The 25,603-nt window shown below is 35.9% G+C and overlaps 1 non-coding gene across 1 annotated transcript; it reads left to right on the top strand.

Annotated features, from left to right (window-relative positions):
• The first annotated feature begins 12,919 nt into the window (after positions 1-12,919).
• Positions 12,920-13,026, top strand: LOC113688666 (small nucleolar RNA R71). Its single transcript, XR_003448031.1, has one exon. It is a non-coding gene; the product is annotated as a small nucleolar RNA R71 (small nucleolar RNA).
• The last annotated feature ends 12,577 nt before the right edge of the window (positions 13,027-25,603 follow it).

Here is a 25,603-nt window from a genome sequence, read left to right on the forward strand (position 1 = left end):
ATGCCGAACATGATCTTAAAAGATCAAATTGTGTTTTGTTATTTTCTTAGTTTATCAAGCTTCTCGACCCAGCCCATGCCAAATATAAGTTGCAAGATTGGCTAAGAGAATTGGGCGTCCCCATAAGTCGAGGAAGTTCACTCCACTCGACATCACGACACGCACGACATGCACGATAAAACGACATGCACACGAAAATAAGTATATTTTGCCGACGAGATTCACTCCAATCGACTTTAAAAAAAATCAAGTTCAATGCAAGTAAAGGAGAGAGAGTGCGATAAAGTATACACTCGTCTCATCAAGTAACATTTACACATATAAGGAAGATAGATCAAGTAAATACATCAAGTCATGCACTTGACACTCACCTAGCTAGTCAAAATAAGAGTGGTGCACATTAGGCGTCCCTTGTGAGATCCTCTTGAAGGTCTCCTTGAGTGCCTAAACAAATAATTTACAATTACACACTATCACTTTTAAACCCATTATTAACAAGAAAGAGATTGCACCCTTGTACAATCTAAGAAAATATCATGAAAGAGAGCCTTAATTACTCGTAAATCGAGACTCAAAAGTAGGGTTTAATAATACAAGAAAAACTAATTTTCATCTTTGAAATCAAGTGTAAAATGGTCAAGCAATATCGAGGGGAAATGGAGAGTTTCTAAAAACTCAATTCCCTTCAAGTTCAGAAATTCCAGATTTAAGGTGCATTCTTTAAAAAATCATATCTCACTCTCCGTAGGTTCAAAATTAGAAAACTTGGTACCGTTGGAAACTACTTCCAAAGTATTAAAAGTTCCTAGAAGGAATTTTTCCATGATTCAAAACAGAAGACACTCAAATTTTAGCTTAAAGCTGCTGACTTGCACTTCTAAGACAGATTCAGGGTTGGTTTTTAGCAAATTTTGAAAATTTGGCAAAATTCACAGAATGTGAACTAGCCTCTCAAATTTGAAACTCAATTAGAGTTACAATCAAGGTTTAAAACACAACAATCAGAACTAAAATCAGAGTTTTGAGCACCAAGATATAGCAGCTCAAAGTTGGCTAAAAATTCCTCATTGATCAAGAATTTCCAGATTTGAAACATGAACTTTGGGACTTCAGTTGGGCATTGAAATAGACTTGGAATGGTACCAAATTTACTATGATTACACTACCATATAAGGGCTACTCCTCTGTCAAATTTCATGAAAAAATTCATATGGGAAGTCAGTTATCAAGACCACTAAAGTTCTAGGAATATACAAGGCTATTCTGCCTTATGCTTCCATTTTCCTTTTTTCAAACCTTTTGCCAATGAAATCATCTCAAACATGGTTTATTTATGAAGAAAAGGTTTAAGAAACATCCAACATACATTTTGTCGGTGATTGACACCAAAAGTTTTGACGGGTTCTTTTTGTATCAATGCAAGTTTAATTCCGATTTTACACCCGTTGGACTGCAAGTATACAGGTCGCAATTTTAGTACAAGATGCGTATCGGGTCGATCCCACGAGGAGCAATTTAAACAATTACTAAGCCCCTGTTCTCTCTATTATTTAGACTTACAATTAATTTGAGCAGAGAAAGTCTAGTGCTATAAACTACAAATTTGATATACAAATCTAGTTTAACAAAGGCTGAATGCAAATAAAGAAATTTCACTTAAGTAAGATTCTAGGGATGTAGATTCCACTTATGGCATAAACTACACAAATGAATGGATTTACTTCCTGCTATTATTCTTGCTTAACCAGAGATTTATTTCCAAGATTACCAAGTCTCATTTCCATGATGAAATGGCTTAGAGCAATATAGATTTCCCTATTTCCATGGTGAAATACTACTACAACTCTGTTTTAATTCATGAAATACTAAGTAATCCTCTTAAGTGTATTTCTATTTTCATGAACATACAACTCAAGCTCTACTCATGTGTTTCCATTATTATTACCAATTCTCATTGAACAATAACAACTGTAAACAAGTTATTGGTGATCAATCAATAACAAGAAATCACAGCTACACCAGTAGACAAGTTAACTCAAGATATAACAAGTGTAAATCACATTCAATTAGTATTATTTAGCCATAAGTTTCATCTACTCCCTAGATGAAGGAGTTTAGCTACTCATGAATGATTTAACAATCAAATTCACAAGTTTATTAATGCAAAACATCATAAAGTACAAGTATAAGAAAGATAAAAGAAAGCTTAGCCAATTGAAGGTGAAGCTCTCCAATTCCTGCTATGTTCTTGCACAATATGATTACAAGTGAAAACTCTCCAAAAAATGCTTCTCCAAGTACTCCTATCTAGAGAGAAAACTTGTTGCAAGAAGGAAAACTAGCTACGTATGGTCCTCTGTCTTCTCCCCTGAGTTTCTGCATAAAAGGTGGTAGAAATTTCATTCCTCTATCTTCATAATTTCCTCCACTTAGATTTGTAAAAAAAGAAGTCAATGTTCCTTTTGTCCACACTCATTTGGTCTTCTCTTTTATTGCAGAAGCATGTGCCACCGATTTATGTCCCTCAAAATAGCTGTAAAAGTTGTGAGAAAGGTAAAGAAAAACGGCTGTGCCACTTGCTGAGGAGAGAGACAGATCCGAGCCTCGGATCCGAGGAGTGATAATGGATCCGAGCTCGGATCATAGGATCCGAGGCCTTCCCATGATGGATCCGAGGTCGGATCGTCCTGACCTCGGATACACTCCGCCAGAAGTACAGACGAGGGGTCGGATCCCTCTTGTACACACGGATCCGAGCTCGGATCCGTGTTAAGCAATATTTCCAGTTTTTCACTTCTTCCCTTTTTCTACATTTTTGCTCCCAATTTCTTGTGTACTTTGTCCTCTGGATGACCCTGACATTTCTTTCAACTTGTGCATGAATTTCATACATCAATTACCTTCACAATTTCACAAAATTACGCATTAATCCATTCATTTATCAATTTCTTAACTCTTAAATAATATTTAAGCAATTATCACCAAAAGAGTTCAAATATGGCTTTAATCTTCTCAAAACATACCAAAAATTCATGCCAAATTCGTACAAAATGTACGTTAAATATTCACTTATCAAATTCCCTCACACTTGAATCATTGCTTGTCCTCAAGCACTTTTACACAAAACTTACTTCAATGATTCAATAGATAAAGCAATATACGTACTTTTGTCAAATTTAATTCCTAAAAAACTAGAAACCAATCATTATGTCATTTCTCAAATTACACTAAATACTCATAATATTTAATTAAAGAAAAATAATTATGCCCTAATTTTAACAAATTCAACTCAATCTCTCATTCTATCCTAATTCTACAAATAAGTAAATCACATAGTCAATTCTATGGCCTTCCTCATTCAAACACTCAACAATTTAGAGGGATTTATTCTCAATTCATTTTATTTAAATAGTGAAAATGTCTTTTTACGCGAAAATCAACACTTTTAGGTGAAAATTCCCGGTTACTCGACATTTCACTTATTTAAATAGCTAAGCCTACTCTTAATTCCAATACCTTTTTACGCGAATGTCGACATTTGTAAATGCCAACCCCCGGTTACTCAGTATGTGAATCATTGGAGTAAAATAATAATAATATTTTTTTTTAGCAGAATCCGTTTTTTTTTCCCTCTAAATATAAATAAAGGAAGAATTTGGCCTTTTCTTTGACTATATCAATCACTTACTTATAAAATTAAGTAAAAATGATAAATATCATTAATCTTGCAAAAATCTAAGCATAATTTTTCTTATTTAACCAAATATACTTTCTAAAATGTAAAAATCTTACTTGCATAATAATTCATTCCAAGCCAAATAAGAATTAAACTTTTCCAAAATACACATAGCATTTTATCCAATGGAAGAATTAAACACTTAAAATTTTAACATTTTGGCCATTTAATTGGAAGAATTGCAATGAAATATTGGAAATTATTTTAGAAAAATTTTGGCAGAGTTTCCCCATAAAAATAGATGAAACTCCCTGCCAACAACCTCAATTTCACAAAAATTATCCTCATGACAATATCTCCAAATATAATTCCAACATTTTTGAGCTATAAACAACTAAAATCATGCATTTCAAGACACAATCGCCCATAAGATAGAGTAATCCCTCCCCCACACTTAAAGTCTACAATGTCCTCATTGTAAAGGAAGGTAAAAGAACTGAAACTTCCCTCTAATAGGTGGTGATGCCATTTTGAAGCCCTTAATCATCACGATCATCCATTTTCTGTCCAAAATGAGACAACAAGGGTACCAAATACCATAAGTAGCACAAGATGATTCAACTAAAAGAAAAATCTACAAGTGTCTTTAATCAAAAGAAAAGAAAAATAAATAAAGACATAAAAGATCAAATCCGCTAAGTAGCGTCATGGCTGCTCGGAACGAGGGTCTACTGCCTCCTCGGCTCCATGAGGACCCTGTGAGGTACCAATATGGCCCTCATCCTGATGAGGTGTCTGATATGAAATATGGGCCGCTTATGGGCCATGTTTCGGGCTGCAAGAGAATGAATCTTTTAGTAATAGTTTCGTAGTTTATTTTTCAGATTTCTATTTTATTTGATAGGAATAAGTTCGGTCCAAGACCTCATGTTGAGTTGGATCCGATTTATAGAGTCTAGACTCACTATTACTTAAGTTGGTGAATTAGCTTTTATTGGGTTATGTTGGGCCAGCTTTATAAGCTGACCATTAGTTAGCCTTAATTGTGATTGTGATTGGAGAGTCATTAGTTAGTTCCTTTTCCTTACTAGATTAGGGTTTTACTTGTAGCCTATATAAGGCACCCCATTACTCCCACAAAGGGGTAGACACTTTTATGATAAAAATATTGAGAGAGTTTTCTCCATAGCTTTCGAGCAAACCTTGAACAACTTAGAGTTATACTCTAGTGTTCTTGTTCGGCTTATCAATTCAAGAATCGCACTTGAATTGTGGCGCCTTCTACACTTGCCTGAGGTTCACTAATTCGTTTGGTTACGGGTTGAGATAATATCAACAAGTTCGTAGTCACGGGGATTAGAGGGGTCGTAGGGTTTCCGCTGCTACCGTTCTTGCGTTCGAAGTCAAATCCAACAAGTGATCTTGGGTCGCGAATCTTCTCTCCAACGAGATTCGTATCAGTGTCGGAGTAGAGGACCGTCGGATATGGAAATGATCCTCGATCGCACGAAGGCGGCAATCATGTCGGTCGAGGCGCTCAGTCATCACCCGCTCCGTCTGGTCAATGCGCTCGACGACTCGCGTCTCCATACAACAAATAGCATTGAGAAGCTCTTGCCACTTGGAGCGCGGTTGAGGAGGTGGTCGCGGAACCGGAGGAGGAAGAGTCTGCTGTGCCTGCGTCTCTTGGGTTGCCGCTTGTGGTTCAGTGTGAGGCGGAGGCTGAGTGGAAGTCGATGCTTCTCCTGTGTCCCGGACCAAAGCAGCTCCAAAATCCGTAGAAATACCCAAAGCGTTGAGTATAGCAGCATTTACCTCCTCGACAGACCTAGTTACCACCGCTCTCTCGGTTCCACGAGGAACCTTGAGCTTCTCAAACACGAGGGATAGCAGTCGAGGGAATCCGAAGCAAGTCTCGCCGGCCCTCATGCGAGCTGTGGTCCGCATATAGCTGATGATAATGCTGGGTAGAGGAATGCCAGTCAACTGCCTACCCAATCCATGTATCATCTTATCCAGAAAATAGAGATCGCTATTTCGGATCTCCCGTTTACCACTCTTTTTCGGCACCACATTAAATGCAAAAAGATAGAAGATCAGGTGGTATCGATGCTCAAAGGAGTCGGCATATACCGTGAGTTTTTTCGAAGTTCCTCGCTCACAGTACTGACCCTTTAGACGCTCCACGGCTTCTCCCACTTGCCAAGGGTCTCGAGCCTTGAATTCCTTAGTCAGTTTGACATCTTCGCCTTCGTCTATGAGTTGAACGAAACGTCGCAATGCCTCTCGATTGAGAACCACTTTCCTGCCTCGAACCCACGAGACGATGAGGTTGCCACTGTGGCTCTGCTTGTTCTCCACATTGGCGTAGAACTCCCGGACCAAGTTGGGGTAGTAGTACTTGGGCAACTGAAGGATGTTCTCCCATCCAAGTCGCTTGAATGCTGTCGAAATATGGTAGTGCGCATCCACCTCTGGAGCCAAGTGTTTCTCAATGATGATCTCCTTGGCTAGGCCGGCTTCATACCACTCTTGGTTTTCGAGCGATGTGAATCGTGTGGTATCGTAATCTGGCGGTGGCTCATCACGGCTAGTGGATGCAGTCTTCCGGCGAGATCGAGGTGGTGACTCAGGCGAAGGAGATTCTTCCTCAGGCGACTCCTCATGCACAGAAGGTGTATGTTCTTCACTTGACGATGGTGTAGGAGTACGAATACGAGCCCTCCTTGTACGAGCCATAGCACCTATAAACAAGATGAGTATTTATTAGAAAAGATAGAAACTCGCTCATTCATATTAAAATAGGAATTTAAAAAAATTTCGGCAGAGTTTTCCTTTGAAAAAGGGCTAAACTCCCTGCCAAAATGTCCCCAAATTTAAACAAATAAGCTTCCTAACATTTCTCAAATCCAATTCCTACACTTAGAAAGGATATTAGCAGTAAAGAAATTATTTCATGCATATTAAGTGCAAACAATTTTAAATTATATCTATTTGCAAAAATAAACACTCAAACACTTGAGAATATCATCAATCCAATTCATAACACTCGTTAACACTTAAGTTAACTACACATGACTCCCAATTTATCCTAATATTAATTATTTCAAGTAAAAGTGGTTCAATGTGCTTAACTTGATCGGGAACACACACTTTTACCCAATGGGCTATTGCTCTAATGATAGCATATCATTTTCAATTATAACATTGATTTATACTTCTCGGAACAGTTCATATATTCACTGAAAGCAAAATTCACAAATTTAAACCACTAAAATGCTCAAGCCCAAAAATTGAGAAGGAAATCTCAAAACTATCACCAAATTCATAATTTTTACACAAATAAGCATGAAAATAATTATTACAGCTGATTTGAGCACAATGTAGCACAATTATATCACGAATTTGCAACAATTAAGCAAAATGTATTGAAAAACTAAAAATATACAAAAATGAGAGATATAAAATGTCACAGAAATTCGAAATTTGTTACCTCAAATAGATGGAGTGATGATGGAGGATGATAATGATGCAAAAATGGAAGAGAAACAAGCCCAAATTCGACCTCAAATTGCTAGATTTCAGTTTGGCCCTATTTCGCGTCTTGAAGATCAAAACCCCTCAATTTGATGTTTTTGATTCTAAATTGTTGAGGGTTAATGCTCACAAGAGGTTAGGGAAGGTTGTATTGTGAAAAATTGGGAATTTTATGGATGAAATGGAAGATTGGAGGAAAGGGGATAGGGTTTCAAAGAGAGAGAGAAGAGAAATCTGGAAAAAATGAGGAACCGAGGCCTCGTTTCCTTTCTTATCGCGAAGAGATCCGAGGTCGGATCAGCCTCAACAGAAACACAGACGAGCCCTCGGATCTATCTGGGTTGGAAACGATCCGAGCTCGGATCTATGGATCCGCGGTCGGATCTGTCTGGGATTTTAGGATCCGAGCTCGGATCCTGACTTCTCTGCACTAATTGCAGAAACTGCAATTTTTCAAACTTTTTCTCCCTTTTCCGGCCAATTCCAAAACACACATTGGACAAACTTTTTATCAATTCTAACCTCCCACGCACATGCAATATACCTTAAACACAATATCCATCCTCTCAAAACACAACAAACACATTTACATTGAAAATCGAGGGGTGAGGTTCTTTGATCATTTTTGCATTTTTACATCAAAATGGCATTTCTGAGCATTAAATACACATCAAATGAATCCATGAACCTTTATAACCATGATATCACCAAAACTCACTTGAAATGCACAATGTATGTATAGGCATAGAAATTTTAAACACTTAAAACACAATTTGGTAAGAAAACTCCTTGCCAACATGATCTTCAAGTGCACCTCCAAGATGGATGATAAAACTCCCGTATCTCCTATAAACAAGTGAAATACATCTAATTAGTCAATTAACTTACACCAAAATGTAAGAAACACATAAAAACACACAAATACACTATTATTATTAGGTTGCCTCCCAACAAGCGCTTTTGTTTATAGTCGTTGGCTCGACTTTCCTATAACTTCTTTAATTCTCCATTGCATTTCCTAAGGAGTAATTTACTCCTTTAGGAACCTTTTCTCCGGCCAAATAGGGCTTCAATCTTTGCCCATTTACTTTAAATGGAGAACCATTTTCTCCTTTTATTTCCACTGCTCCATAAGGAAATACTTGAGTTACTTCAAATGGTCCCGACCACCTTGACTTCAATTTTCCTGGAAATAACCTCAGGCATGAATTGAACAAAAGTACCTTTTGCCCTACCAGAAATTTTTTAGGAATAATATGCTTGTCATGCCAATATTTGATCTTTTCTTTATAAATTTTGGCATTTTCATATGCATGTAGTCGGTGTTCCTCCAATTCACTTAGCTCAAGTAATCGCTTTTCTCCTGCAAAATTACAATCCATGTTAATAGATTTAATTGCCCAATAAGCTTTGTGCTCAATCTCCACAGGTAGGTGACAAGCTTTCCCATAGACTAAACGATACGGTGACATCCCTAGGGGTGTCTTAAATACCGTTCGGTAAGCCCATAGTGTATCATCTAGCTTTGTAGCCCAATCCTTGCGTGATTTATTCACAGTTTTCTCCAAAATGAGCTTTATCTCTCTATTAGCTAGCTCTGCTTGTCCATTGGCTTGAGGATGATATGGAAGTGATGTCTTGTGCCTACAACCATATTTAAACAATAAGGAATCCAATTGTCTGTTACAAAAATGTTTCCCTTCATCACTTACTATGGCCTTGGGTATACCAAATCTACTGAAAATATTCTTTTTAAGAAATCTAAGTACAATTTTAGAGTCATTAGTAGGTGAAGCGATTGCTTCAACCCATTTAGAAACATAATCCACTGCTACTAAGATGTACTTATTATTAAAAGAACTAGGAAATGGTCCCATAAAATCAATACCCCATACATCAAATAACTCAACTTCCAAGAACGTAGTCAGGGGCATTTCATTCTTTCGAGATATATTTCCAGTTCTTTGGCATGCATCACAATTTTTAACATATTCCCTAGCATCTTGGTACATAGTTGGCCAATAAAATTCTGATTGCCATACCTTTGCCACAGTCTTTGAAGTACTGAAATGACCACCTGTTTCAAGGTTATGACAATGATATAAAACATTATGTACCTCATCTTCAGGAATACATCTACGTATCATACCATCGGCACAATGTCTGTTTAGCAATGATTCCTCCCAAAAGTAACTTTTTACGTCATGTAAGAATTTCTTCTTTTGATGATAATTAAATCCCTTTTGAATCTCTCCACTGACCAAGTAGTTAGCAAAATCTGCATACCATGGAGAATTTCTAAGTGCTAGGACAAACTCATCCGGAAAATTCTCTTGAATTGGAACCTGATCTTTGATTGGGATATATTCCAAACGTGATAAATGATCTGCAACTAGATTCTCCGATCCCATTTTGTCTTTTATCTCCACATCAAATTCCTGCAATAAAAGAATCCACCGAATTAGTCTAGGTTTTGCATCCTTCTTATGCAGCAAATATTTAAGAGCTGAATGGTCCGTATATATAATGACTTTAGATCCTACTAAATAGGATCTAAATTTGTCCAAAGCAAATATCACTGCCAATAGCTCTTTTTCTGTCGTTGCATAATTGAGTTGTGCCTCATTTAGCAACTTGCTAGCATAGTAAATGACGTGCAATCGTCCTTCTTTCTTTTGTCCCAAAACTGCTCCAACCGCATAATCACTTGCATCACACATCAATTCAAATGGTAGTGACCAATCAGGCGAAGTTATAATTGGGGTCGAAATCAATTCCTTCTTCAACCTTTCAAATGCTACCAAACAATTGTCATCAAATTGAAAAGGAGAATCTTTACATAATAAATCACATAATGGCTTTACTATTTTAGAAAAATCTTTAATAAAACGTCTATAAAAGCCAGCATGTCCTAAAAAACTCCTTATCCCCTTGACATTGCTTGGGGGTGGTAATTTTTCGATGACTTCTATTTTGGCTTGATCCACCTCAATTCCCTTGGAGGAAATCTTGTGTCCTAAGACAATTCCTTCTTTTACCATAAAATGACATTTCTCCCAATTCAGTACAAGATTTGTTTCCTCGCATCTCTGCAAAATCAATTCCAAATTATGAAGACACTGATCAAAAGATGAACCATACACAGAAAAATCATCCATAAATATCTCCATAATTTTCTCAATATAATCAGAAAAAATAGCCATCATGCATCGTTGAAAAGTTGCGGGAGCATTGCATAACCCAAATGGCATTCTTCTAAAGGCAAAAGTGCCATAAGGACATGTAAATGTGGTCTTCTCTTGATCTTCTGGAGTTATAGCTATTTGATTATATCCTGAAAAACCATCAAGAAAACAGTAAAATTCATATCCAGCTATACGCTCCAATAATTGATCAAGAAATGGTAAGTGAAAATGATCTTTTCTTGTTACCGTATTTAACTTACGATAATCAATACACACTCTCCACCCTACCACAAGTCTAGATGGAATTAATTCATCATTTTTACCCACGATTCTAGTCATTCCACCCTTCTTTGGTACCACATGAATTGGACTAATCCAAACACTATCGGAGATTGGAAAAACTATACCTGCGTCAAGCCATTTAAGAATTTCATTTCTTACCACCTCTTTCATGTTTGGATTGAGTCTTCTTTGTGTTTCCACCACTGGTTTGCAATTGTCCTCCAATAAAATTCGATGCATGCATATAGAAGGACTTATACCTTTAATGTCTGAAATTGTCCATCCAATTGCCTTCTTACACCTTCTTAGAACTCTTAACAACTTTGCACACTGTTCATCATCAAGGTCAGCACTAACAATTACAGGTAAAGTTTTATTTTCTCCAAGAAATTCATACCTTAGATGAGTCGGAAGTGGCTTGAGCTCTAACCTTGGAGGTTCAATTTCTGAAGATTGTGAAAACCCTTTTCCTTGGCCAAGACTTTCATACAAATTACCCCTTTTATAAGGTGCTTGAAAATCCAAGTACTTGGCCAATTCTTCAATTTCTTCACAAACATCTTCTTGCTTACCTAAACTCATTAAACAATGCTCAAGAGGATCTAAGTCAAGGTTGACTTGACTCATCTCTTGGGTTAGTTTATCAATTGTGCCAATAGAATAAGCATGATCGGTAAAAGAAGGGTATTTTTCCATTTCATTCAAATTAAATTCTACTTCTTCTTCACCTACTTGAAACTTAAGCTTGCCATTTTTTACATCAATAATAGTACCTGCAGTAGCTAGAAATGGTCTACCTAGAATAATTGGCATAGATATATCTTCTTCCATATCTAATACCACAAAATCCACTGGAATGATAAATTTTTGAACTTTTATCAATACATTCTCCAACACTCCCAATGGATATCTAATAGACCGATCCGCTAGTTACAAAGTAATATTAGTGCGTTTAAGCTCATGCAAACCCAATTGTCTAGCCACCGTTAAAGGTATTAATGATACACTAGCACCAAGATCACACAATGCCTTAGAAAAATCAACGCTACCTATGGTGCAAGGTATAGAAAAACTCCCCGGATCCTTCAACTTCGGTGGTAGCTTATTTTGAATAATTGCACTACATTCCTCCGTTAATGCTATTGTTTCGCAGTCTTCCAACTTTCTTTTTCTAGTCATGATTTCCTTGAGAAATTTCGCATAAGACGGAATCTGCAAAATAGCATCGGCAAAAGGAATGTTAATGTGCAATTGTTTGAAAAGTTTAACAAATTTTTCAAAATCTTTATCAAACTTATTTTGCTTTAATCTTTGTGGAAATGGAACCGCAGGGGGTATTGGAATGGTAGTGGAAGATGATGGTTGCTTTTCTCTTGGATTCTCCCGACTATTTTCCTCCACAATCGCCTCTTGGTTCCTCTGCTTTTCTTCTTGTTTTTCATTCTCATCTTTCTCAACTTCCTTCACTGGAGGATCTTCTAATTGTCTACCACTACGAAGAGTAATGGCTTTCACATGCTCCTTAGGATTGACCTCTGTTTTGCTAGGTAATTCTCCTTGATTTCGATTATTCAAAGAACTAGCAATTTGACCAATTTGGACCTCTACATTCCTGTACATTGTAGTGAGTTGGTCCAACCTTCCTTCTACTCGCTCAAATCTGTCAGAGGTAACTTTTGCAAGCTTTTCCACTGCCATCTCCCAACCAGATTTAGTTTCAGCTTGTTGTTGCCTTGATTGAAATCCCGGTGGATTGGTTGGCCTTGGTTGATTTCCTTGATCCTTCCATCCAAAGTTTGGATGATTTCTCCACCCCGGATTGTAAGTATTCGAGTAGGGGTTATTTTGAGCATTACGATTGTAATTATTGAAGAATTGTACCTGTTCAGAATCAACACACTCATTAGTATCATGTTCACCTCCACATATAGAACAACTTGCTACATGTGCATTAGATGAACTTGGACTAACTCCACCTTGTCTACTTAGCAACTTCATCACATTATTCATTTGAGCACTCAGCATATTGAGAGTGTCCATTTCTATCATACCTGCGTGACGTCTTGTATTACCTCTCTCATTGGCCCATTGGTAGTTATTTGCTGCCATTTCTTCTATCAAATTATGAGCCTCTTGGGGTGATTTACCCATTAAAGCTCCACCTGCAGCTGCATCGATCATAGTTTTAGTAGAAAAAGCTAAACCATTATAGAAGGTTTGTATGATTAACCATTCCGGCAGTCCATGATGTGGACATTTCCGAAGCAAATCTCTAAACCTTTCCCATGCCTCATATAATGATTCTCCCTCCAATTGACTAAAACTAGTGATATCCATTCTAAGCTTAGCAGTCTTTCCTGGTGGAAAATACTTATTTAAGAATGCTCTTGATAATTCATCCCATCCAGTGAAAGTATTAGGAGCATGAGAGTGTAGCCAAAGTTTGGCCTTATCTCTCAATGAAAATGGGAACAATCTTAGCCTTATAGCATCATCACTAACTCCATTCATTTTAATTGTATCACAAATTTCCAAGAATGTAGCTAAGTGTGTATTAGGATCTTCTACTGCATTACCTCCAAATTGAGATTGTTGAACCATTTGGATAAGTGATGGTTTAATCTCAAAGTTGTTAGCATTTACCGCAGGCCTTGCTATGCTCGTTTGAGATCCTTGTGTTCCCGGTAGAGCATAATCTCGTAGAACTCGCCTATTTAGGTCATTTTCCGCCATTTCTTCTTCAAATGGTAATTCTATCAAGATATCTTCTATTGGCTGCCAAACCTCTTGTTCCTCTTGATGCAGTGTATTCCTCCTTTGTCTCCGCAATGTTCTTTCAATTTCAGGATCAAAATGTGCAACTTCTCTATTTGATCGGTGCATGCACTACAAATAAAACTAAGAGAAATTTTTGCAGTTTTAATTCAACAACTTGGATAAAAACAATGAAAATGTCTAAATTAATAGAGATGACTAGGCCCTAATATTGCCGCTCCCCGGAAACGGCGCCAAAAACTTGACGGGTTCTTTTTGTATCAATGCAAGTTTAATTCCGATTTTACACCCGTTGGACTGCAAGTATACAGGTCGCAATTTTAGTACAAGATGCGTATCGGGTCGATCCCACGAGGAGCAATTTAAACAATTACTAAGCCCCTGTTCTCTCTATTATTTAGACTTACAATTAATTTGAGCAGAGAAAGTCTAGTGCTATAAACTACAAATTTGATATACAAATCTAGTTTAACAAAGGCTGAATGCAAATAAAGAAATTTCACTTAAGTAAGATTCTAGGGATGTAGATTCCACTTATGGCATAAACTACACAAATGAATGGATTTACTTCCTGCTATTATTCTTGCTTAACCAGAGATTTATTTCCAAGATTACCAAGTCTCATTTCCATGATGAAATGGCTTAGAGCAATATAGATTTCCCTATTTCCATGGTGAAATACTACTACAACTCTGTTTTAATTCATGAAATACTAAGTAATCATCTTAAGTGTATTTCTATTTTCATGAACATACAACTCAAGCTCTACTCATGTGTTTCCATTGTTATTACCAATTCTCATTGAACAATAACAACTGTAAACAAGTTATTGGTGATCAATCAATAACAAGAAATCACAGCTACACCAGTAGACAAGTTAACTCAAGATATAACAAGTGTAAATCACATTCAATTAGTATTATTTAGCCATAAGTTTCATCTACTCCCTAAATGAAGGAGTTTAGCTACTCATGAATGATTTAACAATCAAATTCACAAGTTTATTAATGCAAAACATCATAAAGTACAAGTATAAGAAAGATAAAAGAAAGCTTAGCCAATTGAAGGTGAAGCTCTCCAATTCCTGCTATGTTCTTGCACAATATGATTACAAGTGAAAACTCTCCAAAAAATGCTTCTCCAAGTACTCCTATCTAGAGAGAAAACTTGTTGCAAGAAGGAAAACTAGCTACGTATGGTCCTCTGTCTTCTCCCCTGAGTTTCTGCATAAAAGGTGGTAGAAATTCCATTCCTCTATCTTCATAATTTCCTCCACTTAGATTTGTAAAAAAAGAAGTCAATGTTCCTTTTGTCCACACTCATTTGGTCTTCTCTTTTATTGCAGAAGCATGTGCCACCGATTTATGTCCCTCAAAATAGCTGTAAAAGTTGTGGGAAAGGTAAAGAAAAACGGCTGTGCCACTTGCTGAGGAGAGAGACAGATCCGAGCCTCGGATCCGAGGAGTGATAATGGATCCGAGCTCGGATCATAGGATCCGAGGCCTTCCCATGATGGATCCGAGGTCGGATCGTCCTGACCTCGGATACACTCCGCCAGAAGTACAGACGAGGGGTCGGATCCCTCTTGTACACACGGATCCGAGCTCGGATCCGTGTTAAGCAATATTTCCAGTTTTTCACTTCTTCCCTTTTTCTACATTTTTGCTCCCAATTTCTTGTGTACTTTGTCCTCTGGATGACCCTGACATTTCTTTCAACTTGTGCATGAATTTCATACATCAATTACCTTCACAATTTCACAAAATTACGCATTAATCCATTCATTTATCAATTTCTTAACTCTTAAATAATATTTAAGCAATTATCACCAAAAGAGTTCAAATATGGCTTTAATCTTCTCAAAACATACCAAAAATTCATGCCAAATTCGTACAAAATGTACGTTAAATATTCACTTATCAAGTTTCAAAATAACAAGTCCCAATTTGAAATAAGCCATTGGCTAGCCCAAAATTAGGGTTTTCTTTCTCTGGTGTTGGTCTGTAATTCGGCCATAACTTACTCAATTCAACTTGGAATTAAGTAGGGTTGGCGGCTTTGGAAACTGTATTCATACGGCTACAATTTCTCAGAAGAAATCATTTTGAAATTCTGTCCATGGCTAGCTCAAATTCAAGCAACAAGTCCCAGCACCTCATTAACTCCCTAGCAGAGTAACAAAACAGAACAGGTAACTTTGAAAAGATAGTACAGTTCACTCAAGTCGAATCAGGGGATGCATTTTATACCGTTAGAAAATTAGAAGTGTCTAGTTTCAAATTCCACAAATGGCACTCGATTTCGACCTCGGAGCAAAGAGTTATGATCATTTAAAATTCGCTGCCAGAGCACCTCTGTACACGTTTTCCAGGTTTGAAGAATTTTTGAAAATGCAACCTTTAGCCAACCAAATCAAGTGATTTTTGGTGAAAACTTTCTACACAACCTATACAACATATCTATATCAAAATCAAGGCAATTTGATCACAAAAATTTCGAACTAAGGTTGTGGCAAGAACAGGGCAGATTCGGCCCTTCTTCCCTTTGGTTTTCCTTTGAGTTTCTTTCCACTTTTCAACTTATGACCACTAGTTTAACACTTAATCAACATGAATAACATCCAAAATCATCATATCAGTCCAACAAGTCCATTGTGGGATTTCATAGAGCCCACTCACATGATTTTCAACCAACCAAAGTTACCCACATGAAGCTACAAGCTTCTAAGTGAAATTTAACTCACTAGAACTAAGATTCAAAGGTTGAATGATGATTACCTCCTAGATGATGATAAACCAGAAAATTTCGGTCACTAGAGTTCCAAGAAAACCGTGAGAAAGAAGCCCTCTTCCTAGTCCAAGATAATCTCCAAGTTGTTTGCAAGTTGTGGTATGAATTTGGAGTGAATTTGATGCAAGAAAATAAAGTGAGATGATGAAGCTTTTGGCCTCCTTCTTCCTTGGTGTGTTCGACTGCCTTGAGAGAGAAAAGAGAGAGTAGAGAGTGTTGTGGCTTCTTGAGGAAGATTGGTAGGTGAGGCTTTAAGTGTGCACAAAAGTCAACTCTCCAATAGTGCGCGTACGCGCGCGTTTCGTGCCCGTTTCCTCTCGGGTTTGCTTCACTTGTGCAGTAAACCTCTAATACACTTCCTTTAACACTATTATTATCCACTCTTAGTAGTCTAAAAATAAATGTCCAAAGTCCTTCAATTAGTTGTGCACGCGAAAACGCAAACTTCCAACTTGTGCGTGATAAAGCGAAATTTCTAAGAAATTCTTATAACGATAATATAAGTAACTACTACTGAGGTAATTAATCATAAAAATAGTTATTTTAGAAGTAAAAATATGAGTGCTCACACGAGTCTAGTATTAATTTCTCAAGTCTCCAATTTGTCGTGGGGTACGACTTTCGAGAAATTATCGACGTACGCGTAATAAAAACTTTATTTAACTTAATCACATCTAATCTCTCAATTAACTCTTCTTAGTCCCCTATTGATCATCCTTAATTCTCCAAAATCATTGCACTCTCAGATCGACTATCATCTCGAAGGTATGTATTTGTTATTCCTTAATAAACGAGCCTTCGAAAATTTAAATTTGTTAGCGAGACGTTTTAAAAGTATAAATAAGACATGGTTTCATAAAAATGAATTTAAAAGAGTTGAAATAAGTTGTTCAGAGAAAACAGGTGAATAAACATTTAAATAAGCCAGTAATATGAGATAAAATGAGAAAATTTTCGGGTCCTCACAAATCCCTTACCAGAAACCATAGTGCATCCATCGGATTATTGAGCATTAGAAAAGACCAAAGCAACCTTCTTTCCTGCTCATTATACTTTGCATACACAAACGAAAAGACCATAGGGCCATTTACCAATTGTGACTGTATTTAAGCAACAAATGTTGACTAGACTTAGCCATTTGTTCACATATAAGTGAGTTTTGATAGAATACCCATAGAGAACCCTCACTATTGGCAATGCATTTATCCATCCTCAACTTTAACCGTATCCATTGAATCTCTCCCAAAGACAGCTTAGGTTCACATATAGCAACTAATTGAATTGAAGACTTAGCAATTAAACTTTTTAATCTACGAAAATTTGGGGCATGCGAGATACCCCGGATATTCCAAAATAAGAAATTAATCATCAGACAATGCAGCAAAAGAATTATTGGACAGTTTTGCTTTAGAGCGTAAAGATCGATCAGTAGGAAATGGCACTCGCGTACCTTTGCGCTTCAGCTGAACAATCATTTTATATCCCTCCTCTCCTTGCACTTTTTCCTGAACTTGCTGGATAATAGGATCTAAATTAAAAATATCCACCACCAAAGAGCCAACTTCCCTCGGCACAGCTCCAATCTCACCCTACGGAGACAGATTTCCTGCGCTTTGTTCTGCAGTAACCACCTCTTCCTCTTCCACCGCTGCACTCAACTTCGTTGTGATAAGGCCTTCGCATATATTACTCTTCTCTCCTCCCACATCAGGAACAAAAGTCATGTCCTTCAGAGGAGAAGAAGACAAACTGATTACCAATCTTGGAGTGCAACTATCAAGAGGATTTGATGCAGCTAAGACAACAGCGCCACCCCCCTGCTGCAAATTCTGGATATGCAGTTCCTCAGCTGTCCCTTCATCAGACCCTGTCAACTCTCCTGCAATTGCACTCGACCTTTGCTCTGCATTACCATCCACCTTCTCACTTCCCTCTTTAACCATCGGGCTAAGTCTCAAACCCATACCTACGACTTCATGCTGCTCTATCGTATCGGCAGCCACAGCCGAACCTAGCACATCTGTAACCTCCTTAGCAGGAATTTGTCTTTGTGCTTCATCAGGCATATCAACCATCGTCTTAGGCTGCAAAGTATCCTTCGACTGTCCCTTTTCTATCCGAGATGCTGGATGGAGAAATCGACATTCAGCCTGCTCATGTCCTTGTCGAAAGCAATGGGAACAATACCTAGGGATATTTTCTGGAACCAGATTCTGCCAAAAACCCCCATGATCCCCATTGCCAATCCATATTCTACCTGGAAGAGACTTAAGCAAATCAATTTCCACACAAACTCTCGCCACACTTGGACAAGAACAGAAGTCGTGGCTGCATCAACAAAAAGTGGCTTGCCCACACAGCAAACAATTTGAAACAAACATTCCTTGTTAAAGTAGTGAATTGGTAACTTTGGCAATTGAAACCACATTGGAACTACTGATGGCTCACGGTCAACATGAAACTCTAGCGACCACCTGAACACCCTCATTGGTATCTCAAAAACATACCAGATACCCCTTGCCCAGATTCTATGGAAATCTACCTCCGTGCCCAGCCTAATCAAAACATGTCTGGAATCCATCAATCCAACCAAAGCTTCCTCTTTTAGATCAAGCGAGTGAAAAAATTTCCTCAAGTCCTCCTTATTAGTTCCTCCCTTCGAGAATTTCCCCACCAATGCAAACTTATATGGAGTAGCTAACATCTCCAGGTCTGCTTGAGCAAACAAAATCGCTAGTTCACCTCTATGAGAAGACACTTTGGCATTGATTTTGAGCGGAGGCCTCGATATTACCGTATTATCAAATAGCTCAGAGAATGATTTTTTGTTAAAGGTAGGAGAAACTATATCAGATTGCCCTCCGGACGATTGCCGGAGGGCGGCCATGGTATCCATGCCAATCAGCGGAAACCCTAGCCAACCCTAGTAAGTAGGAAACAGTTTTGTGTCAGTTAACATGTGGTATTAGCCCCAATCATTCATTGAATTTTTCTTTTCTTTTATAATCATTTAATCTTATGTGATTAAAGTTCTTCACATCGTATATTTGAGATGCTGGGGCTATTCCCAAAAATACGATGCAAGAAAAGTTCTAATGAAAATTTATAAATAAAAAAAAAAGTAGCCAACTTGTTGACCAGAAATCCTTGATTTTAATTAAGAAACTATATGTGATCAAAATTGTAGTACACCAATGCTTGAGATGCTATGGCTACTCTCAAATATATAGTGTGCTAGATTTTACAAGTATATCGAAATAGTCAAACAATCCATATTTTGACAAAAGAATTTCTTAATTCTTTTTTTTAATACACCTTTAATCACCAATCTTTATGTGATTAAAATACTTTCTCATTATATACTTTCTCATTACATATTTTCCCCCCAATAATTCATCCATAAAGGTTTTTTTCCTAATCCCTATTAATCTTAGGTCTTAGCTCTGCAACCAGTTAGCAGCCCAGAAAGGACCACTACCTTTTTTACTAAAATTTATCTTAAAAAATTTGCTGACATTTTCCCACTCATGTAATGCACACAACGCATCCAAACACCCATTTTATGTTAGATTTATGAATCATAATTTCATATCGAGTAATCTATTCAACCATATGTACATTTGACAAAGTAACAGCTCCAACTCCCATTTCAGTTGTGATGTAAGGTCACATAAGCAGAAAGGTTGCAACTCATTTGATCGTACAAATTAATGCTATGGAGTCGTCGCCATAGACGTTTAATTAATGTAGATGTTTTTAGTTTTCCATTGTAATAAATGTTGTAGCGGCCAAGAAAACTCCATACTCTATAATTTGATCGTGACATAGAAAACAAATGACAAGACAGACACCATTCCCAAGCAAAAGCCCAACGAATCAGTTATCTACACCTGAAATTTCGTGACCACAAACACTAAGGCTACTTCTGCCGGTGCTAACATTCGCATTTAATGTCACAAATTTATTTATTTATTTATTTTTATGTCCTCTTTCAAATGTTAATCTTACTCTTATAAGAACCTAATCAAGGATGACAGTAAGAAATCTTTCAAATATTAGTCTTCCTTTTTTTGCCCTCACTTTTTCTTTCCTTCTCTCTTTCAAATGTTTGATCGCAAGCTAAAGTATGTTTGAAGGGAAAATGCCTTTAAATATATACAAAACTTACCAAATAATAATAATAATAATAAAATTGTCATCACAGGATGAGGTGAAGTAAAACAAGAGTTGGATCACTTGTAATAAGTACAAATGGTTCCTCTTTGCTATCTAATTTTAGAAACAGCTCTATCTCAGTGTTTAAATAGGAATTATAGAGGTAATAGTCTACTTGAGTTATAGATGCTCTACATTTTCATGAAAAAGAATGTAGAAACTATTGTATTTATGACTTACCCAAAAAAATTGCTATTTATGTAGGATATATTTAACGGGTATCCATTGAATACTTGTTAATATGTACTTCAAATTAAATTTTTGAAAAGGTAAGATTAATTAGAGAAAGTGTATAAAACTATAAATGTAAGGAAATGTAATAATTGTTAGTGTGTGTGTATATATGTTGAATTCAAAGCCTAAATTGTAGACTTTTTCAAGTCACAATTGTTGAATTTGTGGCATCAATTTATATCCCACATCGGTAGAGTTGAGAGCCTGGGTAAGGGCTTGAGAGTTATTTATAACTCTCAAGCAAATCAATTCAAATGTACCAAAGAAAAAGAAAACAAAAGAATTACCCAAAAAGGATTTTGTAATTCTTTTGTAAATCTTTCTTCTCCTAAATTATAAGAGCAGGCTGCTTGAGTGGTGCTCGGAGATTAGGCAAATTTGGCCGAACTCCGTTATCAATTTTTCGGGTACGTTCTTTCCTTATCTCTTTTTATTTGTTCCGCATTTATTTATTAGTTTCTTTTCTATTGTAGTATAGTATTCAATATATATTTGTCGGATATATTTGTAGTGTTTTATACGATTCATTTGGGTGTATTTTTCTTATTCGTGTGTACGTAATATTTATGTATACACGAGTCTAGTTGTGATAATACATCGTGCACGTAAATTCTGTCTAGGAGACTGGATTTTAAGTGGGACCGCTTGTGACCCCTCCAGCCTTTTCTGGGAATTTATTTGGAATGGTAATTCTGTCTAAGGAGATTGTTTCGACGATCTTTCCTGAGAATTATTGAATCGGTTTAATCACTAGTTGTATTTTTTGAGTGAGAAATTACCCAATTTCCCCTACAATATATATATATATATATACGTGGTGGGTTAAGTGGAACTTAGGTTGTTAATAAGTGCTAAATGGGCATCTTGGGATGCCATTTATGTATGACAAGTAAACACTGGTTATTTTTTATTTTTATCTTTTTTTTCACAGTTTTTGCAAAGTCTTGTGATTCTTTATTGAAAAAAAAAGGGGTCTGTCAAACGGGTATACATTGAGCACTTGTTAAAATGTAATTCAAGAGTTGGATTTTAGAAAGGTAACATTAACGAGGAAAAATGTATAAATGCAATGGAAAGTAGTAATTGTTAGTATATTGTATATATATGGTAAATTAAGTGGAATTTAGGTGTGTTAAAGAGTACTCAACGGATTCTTATTAGAAAAACCCAAAAAAAAAAGAAAAGAAAAGCTGTAACTTCATCTCCCCCCCCCCCACCCCCTCTCTCTCCCCTTCAAATATTAGAGTTCCAATTATTCGGCTGGACACTGGTGGAAATTGGAAAACCGGCCGGAATTGATCGTTATCCCAAGCAAGTTTTCTACTGACTAAGCCAGAGCAACAATTCCTGGAAAAAGCAAAATATTGAGAATAATAATCCAGTACGTTGAAATGGCCTGATGCAAATGTTGTTTCATAATCAGGATGCTTGATTCTCTTATGTTAGTGCTGATGAAATCAGTTTAACTTTATTAACCAACATATATTTAATAGGACTAAGCAAATTTTACTTTGGTTGGCATTCCAGCCTACTCTAATTCTTTGGGAAGGAAAATGAAACAGACAGTCAAATCGTGGATTATGTAAGTACGATCAAAATTGTGGAATTTAATATTTCAATTGCTATTCATTTCATATAGTAAGTGAACTACACAAATAACTCTTTCTCTATTTAAAAATCCCACACTTCACCTAAAAGTTCTGCTGACACTAGCCCATGAACCTTGATTCTTTTTTTTTCTTTATTCATTATATTTTTTGAAATTTTTTTTTTAACTTTTCAACAAGTGGTTTTCTGGAACCATCAACTTCCCGAGTTGGGGTGGTTACTTCAACAACCCATATGTTTTTGAGGTTTTTTTAATCAAGTTTCTCAAGTCCTCTTTTTCCTCTCAAGGAATAATTGATTTAAAAGTCTTTTGAGGTATATTTTGGACAGTTAGACTGACAAAATTGTAGGGCATCCATGTTTAACTTTGTGATTGGTAGTTTTGGTTATGTTCAAATTTGCACTAATTAACTACAATTCAAAAAGATGCTACAAGACTGTTTTACCAAGATCTATTAATGTTAAACCAAATTAGTAACATAATCAAGAATTAATTATAGATTGTCATCACATATTTCATAGTAAAACATGGAATTCAAAATAGCATCTTTATATATCTCTAATTTTTATTGATTATCAACATATTTTTCCCCTATAATTCATCTACAATGATTTTTTAAATTCCTATTAATCTTAGATCTTGGCTCCACCACTAATTGATAGCTCCAACTCCCATTTCGGTTTCGACATGGTCTCCTGAGCAGAAAGATTACAACTCATTTGATTTGATCGGTTTGAATCAGTCAGGATAAGCACAAAGTAATGGAACCGTCGCTATGGACGTTTAATGTAGATGTTTACAGTTTTTCTACTGTAATAAATGTTGTAATGGCCAAGAGAAGAGCACTAAAAAAAAATGTCGGCATGGTCTTCCGATACTCTGTAATTTGATCCTGACATTGAGGGACATCATTCTTCATTCCCATAGAAAACCAATGATAGAGACACATCATTCCCATGCAAAAGCCCAGTGAAAATTTTACTGACATTCATGTTTTTAGTCCTTCAAATTTCAGCTTCTTTCTAACTATTTCTCTAATTCTACTGAGCCCTTTTTTTTTCTCGCTCCATTGATTTGGAAGGTTTCCATAAACGGGAAAAAGAAAAAAAGTTTGTAGATCTATTATAAGAGATCGATGTAGATGAAAATCTGACTTGTGTTTCGGAAGTCCAATCTCAGATTTTCTTCAAGTTTTCTTTCAAATTGAGTTCCTCTTTTCAGCTATTCCTACATTATGAAATCTTCAGCAGTTGAAATAAAAGAAGAGTTATGGATCACGAACAAAAGAAGAGGCAGACGGTCTTTTCCTTGGCTTTTCTTCCTTTCGACACCTTGGCTTTTCTTTTTCTTTTTTCCCAATAAACCCTAATGCTTTCTTTTGGTAGTTTTTTGCGATGAGGAGTTTAGACACCAAAACTTTGATTTTTATTTTTACTTTTTGTTTTTACCTTTTATTCTTACTTTTCTTTTCTTTTTCAAAAAAAAAGTTGTTTAAGTAAAATCATTTTGTTTGGTTTTTGTAGGAAAATGAAGAAAAGGAAAAGAAAGAAAATAGAAATGAAATTAATGATTTTGAAAAAAAAAATTTCTCAATTTTTGCAATTAGATCCCTGATCTTTATTTTTTAATTACAATTGTTTATCTTCTTTAAATTGTAAATCATGCTTCATTTAAATGTTGTAAGTTTTAGGAATTTTATGTTTATTTACATTTCTTTAAAATAATAAGGTGAATTTGTTATATGTTTACATTTTCTTTTAAAGTATTGTCAATTAAATTGGTGCCTTGACCATTTTGTTGGTTTTGGAATATAAATAGGGTAAACTCTACCTCATTTAGCTACTAATTTAAGGGAGGTACCTTTTATTATTTTTTTAATATTTTTTTTATGTGCTCATATGTGTTTTATATGTGATTGCATGTTTTAAATACTTTTGCTTTATTTACGCATTTTATTTATTTTAAAACTTTCATTTATTTAATTTTGATGTTTATTTGGGAGGCATTTAAATGCCAAATTATAATAAATAGGCTTTCTCTTTTGCCCAAGAAAAATGTATTTAGATAGACAAATGTAATAGATAGATTTATTATTTCCAAAGATCCACCCTGTTGATACCCCTAGGTTTAGTTTTTGCATCCATATAGGAAATATCTGAGTGTGATAAGTTAATAGTTAAATTAGGAAAATTTTTAACTAAATCTCCAAACTAGTTTTGGTTAGGTTGAAAAAGTACCTTAGATTTAAGCCTATCCAACCTTTGTCTTCCATTTCTTCAACTATGAGTCCCAAACTCATTTTTTCTTATTTTCAAAGATCTAGAATCGTTTAAAAGGGTTTTATGTGTTTTTAATTTAAAACATTTTTTAGGTGACTTTATACACCTAAAATCGATACCAAGTGACGAATTTACTTTTTCTAAAAACTCTTTTCAAACTATTATTTTGAACTCAAACAATCACACTTTCTATGTCCCATTTTAGGCCTTTTTTTTATTTTCTAAATTTAAAAACTCATTTTTCTAACACCTTTCTCTTTTATTTTTAAAAATGGGGCACGACAAGGAGTGGCTAAACTCTCTTTCTAGTTGAAGAATAATCGAAACTTTGGTTCAATAATGAAATCTGATTTGGTTTTATTGTTTCATCTATCTATAAGTATTTATATATTCTCTGTTCATTTTCAAGATGATTGTTTTGTTTAATTAAATAAAGAACCCTTATTTGATTTGACCAAATAATCTATCGCCATCTAAAAAGTTGAAGAGGATTTGATTCTTCATATAAGCATTCCGTTTCAGCGAATATGAGTTAACTAACAATCCTATTTGTCTGTGCATCGCTAACTCCCATACACCCAACTATTTTCTTCTGTATCCACATTCAAAACATTTCCGACCCGGAAAGGATGCATCATTCATGAAATAGAGCTCAAAGTTCAGCGAAAAACTTAAACAAATTTTATCGCTTCCTCAATAAGAACAGACCAGTGAAGCTTTCATCTGCGTTACAGAAAGAAAAGGATATTAGCATCATAAATTTTGCAAAAGATCTCAGACTTCTATTTAATGTGCATATTCATTATGTCACCATCAAAATTTATGAAGCAGAGAATTTCCCAAAATGAAAATGGACTTTCATCTCAGTAGAGACATGAAGTAGACAAGCCTGCAGAATATAATCACATTATAAAGGATGTTTAGTAAACTCTCTTACCTAGCAAGTTCTGGAGAAGTGAAATGATATTATCAGCAGTAATTTAATTTTTTTGGCAATATTCAAGGTAATAAATGATACAAC

The sequence above is a fragment of the Coffea arabica genome, chromosome 5e (assembly GCF_036785885.1).
Source record: "Coffea arabica cultivar ET-39 chromosome 5e, Coffea Arabica ET-39 HiFi, whole genome shotgun sequence".
NCBI classification, from domain to species: Eukaryota; Viridiplantae; Streptophyta; class Magnoliopsida; order Gentianales; family Rubiaceae; genus Coffea; species Coffea arabica.